The sequence below is a fragment of the Ursus arctos genome, unplaced genomic scaffold, assembly GCF_023065955.2.
Source record: "Ursus arctos isolate Adak ecotype North America unplaced genomic scaffold, UrsArc2.0 scaffold_31, whole genome shotgun sequence".
NCBI lineage: Eukaryota > Metazoa > Chordata > Mammalia > Carnivora > Ursidae > Ursus > Ursus arctos.
In genome coordinates this window covers 26,730,731-26,736,674 of record NW_026622997.1, presented here as the reverse complement: position 1 = coordinate 26,736,674, position 5,944 = coordinate 26,730,731, and the positions used below count along the sequence as shown (strand labels likewise).

The following is a 5,944-nucleotide window of genomic DNA, read 5'->3' as shown; positions in this document are numbered from 1 at the left end:
CATTCCAAGGACGTTTGTCTTTGAGTCGGGAAAACTGAGCAAACAACTATTTCAAAAATTTGCAGACACGGACTAACCCGTCTGTGATTTGTAGTCCAATTTCCTTTACCATCGGCCATTGGGCCAAAATAACTCATATCATTAGTTTATAATTGTCCTGAATTGGTGATGACCCAAAAATTGTAAAGAAACAAATTTGTCTAGAGATTCTCTATTTAACCTACATGTCAAAAAATTTACACACATAATTGCACAGAGAAAAAAAGCAACTCTTAGCAAGAAATGTTAAGTTCAAATGGAAAAAAGACTGTGATTAAGTAACTTTAGAGAGAGTGAGTAGTAAAAAGCTCATGAAACTTCATATTGGAATCATAAGACACAATATAACATGACCAGGATATGATATAAATACATAAACATACGTTATTTGAATATATATTATGGAATAAAGAAAAAAATCACAAAATTTAAAATGTAGCAAAAATGGCAAAAGCAAAAACATCTCAAGAAAATAACTACAAAATAGAACGATTATTAATTAAATAATTAAAATATTTCAGTTTATTCACTGAATAAGAAGTTATCAGTAAAAGATGAATGAGTGGAGGGGTGCCTGGGTGGCTCAGCCGGTTAAGCGTCTGCCTTCTGTTCAGGTCACGGTCTCAGGGTCCTGGGATCAAGCCCTAAGTTTGGCTCCCTGCTCAGCTGGGAGTCTGCTTCTCCCTCCCCCTATCCCTCTGCTGCTCCCCTGCTTCTGCATGCTCTTTCTCTCTCTCCCCCGCCATCTCTCTTATATAAAATCTTTAAAAAAGAAAGAGAGAGAGAAATGCATGAGGCATGGAAAACAAAAAGCAAAAAGTAAAATGGTGTCATAAATCCAACAGTGTTAATATTAACATTACAAGTAAGTGGCTCAAACAAGTCCATCGAAGTGCAGATTGTTAGACTGAACACAAAACAAGATCCACCTGTGCTGTCTGCAGCAGACGCACTTGATCTCAATTACAGATAGACTGAAATCAAAGGGATGGAAAAGTTATCTCAGGCAAACAACCATAGGAAAGCTGGAGTGAATACACTCATTAGTCAAGAGGGACTTTAAAAATGCTAGTAAGATAAACTGGATCATTTTAGAATGATAAAATGGTCAAGTCATCAGAAAGATGAAACAATTCTAAACATATATTCACCTAATAACTGAACACCCAAATATATGTAAGCAAAACTGACAGAAATTGACAGAGAAATAGACAATATGACAATAATACTTAAACTTCAATATATCACTTTCAATAATGGATAGAACAGCTATGCAAAGATCAATAAAGATAAAGACTTAAATCATACTATAAAGCAACAGTGTAAGCCTGACAATTATAGAACATTCCAGCCATGAACAGAATATACATCCATTTCAAATACACGTGGAACTTTCTTGAGGATAAGTCATATGTGAGGCCATAAAAAAACTCAGTGATTTAAAGGGGTAAAAATAATACAAATAGATTCTCTTCTCACAGTGGCATGACACCAGAAATCAATAAATCAATTACTGGAATAAATTCGGGGAACTCCCAACTATGCAGAATTAAACAACACACTTCTACATAATCAAAGGATCAAAGATACCAAAATGGAAATCAGGAAATACATTGACATCAACGAAAATGAAGACAGAGCACACCAAAACGTAGAGGGTCCTGCTAAAGCCGTGCTGAGAGGGAGATACACAGCTGTCAATGCCCACATGGAAAAGCAACTTCTCCAGTCCATCAGCTAAACTCCCACATTGAGTCAAAGAAGAAAGAGGAGCAAATGAAACCAAAAGCAAGCAAAAGGAAGGAAAAAGTAAAGATTAGAGTGGAAGTTAAAGAAATAAAGAGAATAAAAATAACAATGTAGAAAATTAAATCAAATGTGATCCTTCGAAAGATGAACCAAACAGACGAATCTTCAACTAGACTCACTAAAAAGAAAGAGAGAGAAATGACCCAAATTACTGAGATCAGCAATGACAGAGGAGATGTTAGGACTGACCACACAAAAATAAAGAGAATTATGAGATTATGATGAACAATTATATGCCAAAAAATTAACTTGCTTGCATAAAATACACAAAAACACAGAAAGTCAAGAACGACTAAAGCTGACTGAAGAAGAAATAGACCATCTACATACACCCACAACGAAGTAGAAGATAGTCAATTGTCAACAACTATTCCACATAAAAGCCCAGTTCCCAATGGCTTCCCTTGTGAATTATACCAAATGCTGAAAGAATTAATAACAATTCTATACAAACCCTTCCAAAAAGGAGAGGAGGGAATCCCACTCACTCGACGAGGCTAGGATTACTCAGATACCAAAATCAGACAAAGATATCACAAGACAAGGAAACTACAGACCAATATCACCTATGAATGTAGATACACACACACACAAAGATTTCAATAAATTGTAGCAAATCAAATCTAGCAACATATAAAGAGTTAAATACAATTTATTTATTCCGGGAATGCACGATTGGTTTAACATCCATACCAATCAATGTAAAGCACCATATTAATATACTAGAAAACAAAAGCCACGTGCTTATCTCAACAGATGCACAAGAATCATTTGACAAAATCGGATAGACTTCATGATAAAAACTCAACAGACTATTAACAGAGGGAATTTCCTCAATCTGATAAAAGACATTTATGAAAACCCTTGAGCTAACATCTTACTTAATGGTGAACGACTGCTTGTTTTCCTCCTAAGATCAGCGACATGAAAAGACTGTGTGCTCTCACCACGTCTGTCACACATCGTGCTGGAGACGCCTGGTGGCTCAGTCAGCGAAGCATCTGCCTGCGGCTCAGGTCCTGATCCCAAGATCATGACCCCGGGGTCCTGGGATGGAGCCCGCATCCAGCTCCCTGCTCCATGGGGAGTCTGCTTCTCCCTCTCCCTCTGCCTGCGCTCCCCCTGCCTGTGCTTTCTCTCTCAAATAAATACATTAAAAAAAAAAAAAAAAAAAGGAAATGCCAGCTGAGGTTGGGAATCGTGTTACTCCAAACTGGGTTCCCCTCTTGGTGGGTTCAAGGCAACAGACAAGGCAAGCCAAAGAATAGGAGAAGGAAGGGTTTTACTTTCAGGTGCAGGAGGACACCAGGCCTATTGCCCAAAGCAGTGTCTCCCTGAACAACAAACTGGGGTCATTTCCAGCGGAGGGTGCTGATGTCACTGACGCCTCTGATGCAGGATGCCTGACACTTGGTCGGAGCAGCTGTCTCTGCTGCTCCCGGCACCTGGATGACACAACTGCCACTCATGCCACTCAGGCCACAATGTCTCTGCACAGACTTAGCGCTGGAGCCGGGAGCCTGCGGCAGCCGCCACCCTATCCCCTCAGACCCGCGTCCACGCAAGTGAAGGTGTTAAAGATGCGTTTGCCAGAGCAAGCAATGGAAATTCCGACTTCTACAAGTCTCTATTGAAAATAGAAACTCGGGACTGGATCCTGTAGTCAGCCTTCAGATGCTGGGTAAGAACTGTGATTCCCTTGGTTTACCCCTCCTGAAGGACAGACAACCGTGCTGGATAGTGTTTAGGTTAGACTCTCAGAATGCCCAGGGATAGGAATGTATAGTCATTGCCTGGTCTCCAGAACATTCTCGTGTTCGTCAAATAATGCTGTGTGCAGCAACAAGAGCGACTGTGAAAAAGGAGTTCGGAGGCGGCACGTTGAAGATGAAGTGTTTGGACAGTAAAGGAAGATGCGTCATTACATGGACATGAAAACACGTGCTGTCACATCTTCTCCTGCCCCGCTGACTCCAGCTGAGGAAGAATCACGGCAGATTGAAGTTAACGAGGTACAAACTGACGTGGGTGTGGACGCGAAGCATCAACACTACAAGGAGTAGCATTTCCTACTCCTCGAGAGGCTTTTCAGGCTTTGGAAAAATTAAGTAACAGAAGCTCAACTTTGTGCAATTGGAAATAGGTATGAAAAATGAAATTACAATTTCGGACAACACAACAAATACAGAACTAAAAGATTTGCTAAGGAAAAATAGACAAGGCAAGAAACAACAATTGTTGGAGAGGATGTGGAGAAAGGGGATCCCTCCTACATTGTTGGTGGGAATGCAAGTTGGTACAGCCACTCTGGAAAACAGTGTGGAGGTCCCTTAAAAAGTTAAAAATTGAGCTACCCTATGATCCAGCCATTGCACTACTGGGTATTTACCCCAAAGATACAGACGTAGTGAAGAGAAGGGCCATCTGCACCCCAATGTTCATAGCAGCTATGTCCACAATAGCTAAATCGTGGAAGGAGCCGAGATGCCCTTCAACAGATGACTGGATTAAGAAGTTGTGGTCCATATATACAATGGAATATTACTCAGCTATCAGAAAGAACGAGTTCTCAACATTTGCTACAACATGGACGGCACTGGAGGAGATAATGCTAAGTGAAATAAGTCAAGCAGAGAAAGACAACTATCATATGATTTCTCTCATCTATGGAACATAAGAACTAGGATGATCGGTAGGGGAAGAAAGGGATAAAGAAAGGGGGGGTAATCAGAAGGGGGAATGAAACATGAGAGACTATGGACTATGAGAAACAAACTGAGGACCTCAGAGGGGAGGAGGTGGGGGAATGGGATAGACCGGTGATGGGTAGTAAGGAGGGCACGTATTGCATGGCGCACTGGGTGTTATACACAACTAATGAATCATCGAGCCTTACATCGGAAACCGGGGATGTACTGTATGGTGACTAACATAATATAATAAAAAATCATTATAAAAAAAAATTTGCTAAGGAGGATTCCCAAGGATTCAGCACACTACACACACTGTATAAACATTCCCGTGAAGGACACGATTTGGAATCCATAGTTATATTTCTTCGGCGCCTGGATACACACGCAGTAAAGAGAACGGATGCTGCATTCCAGCTGCAGGAGCCCTCTGCTAGACATTGTAGAAAGGCCCCTACAAATGGGTGGCATTAGAAAGATCGAGAGAGACAACGGGGATGAGCTGACAGCAGACTCCCTCTATGAAGAAGTAGCCGAAAGCAGTATGCACAGAAGCAAAGTTTTGCAAAACCAGAAGGTCCTGCAGGAAAGAGAGGAATTCGAAGACTTATTAGGGGTCCAGTTGAAAGGGAAGCCACTGCTGATTGAAATCGTTATATTAGGCCTTACAAGTCCGGTTTTTTAAAAGTCCAGCTTTTAGTACAGGAGAACTGTTCCATCACTGCATGCAGGTCAGCTCACCGAGCTTTTCACTTCTGTGTTTTTAAAATCAAGGTGATAGAAGACTATGTACGACGTGCTATTATTAATTGTGTCATACTGTTTTTTAGAAGTGTGTAAAAGTATTTTCTAACTGTTACCACCTTTTAATGGAATTCTTCGGGGCATTGTCCTCTCCATTAGAGTGTTTCTCCAACATCATCCAAGATTACAGCCTACATCAGGCTCAGGATTATTTTGTCTTTCAGTCATAGGGTAGTTTTAATGTTTAGGTTGATACATAGTAGGGAAAAAATTGAACAACGAGAAAAGCTCCTGTGTTTTGAACTTACCAGCTCATGGGCAGTGGCCGCCAGCCAGGCCACATGGTCGGACGGCAGGGCTATGGAAACACGGTCTATTACAGGAATAACCACATGGGGGCTGGGCCCTCACTCACTATTGGAATTTGAGGGGTGCGTGAAAGAAGGACATGTTGATGCCCATCACAAGAACCACCTCCGAGTTTGGAAGTCGATTGGAACGGATGAGTGGGTATCCTGGTGTCCTCTCTTGAGGTGGCTGCCCAGGGCAGTGAAACGAGGGGACAGCAGGGGCTGTGGCAACGCAGAGAAAGGCGGAAACTCTATATCCACTTGCATCCTCTGAGGCCCAAAATACCAAAAAGAACCGTTCTGGCTGCCAAC

General features: G+C 41.5%; 1 pseudogene; it reads left to right on the top strand.

The window, feature by feature from the left end:
• Positions 1-1,633: 1,633 nt before the first annotated feature.
• Positions 1,634-5,186, top strand: LOC123000555 (twinfilin-1-like; annotated as a pseudogene).
• The last annotated feature ends 758 nt before the right edge of the window (positions 5,187-5,944 follow it).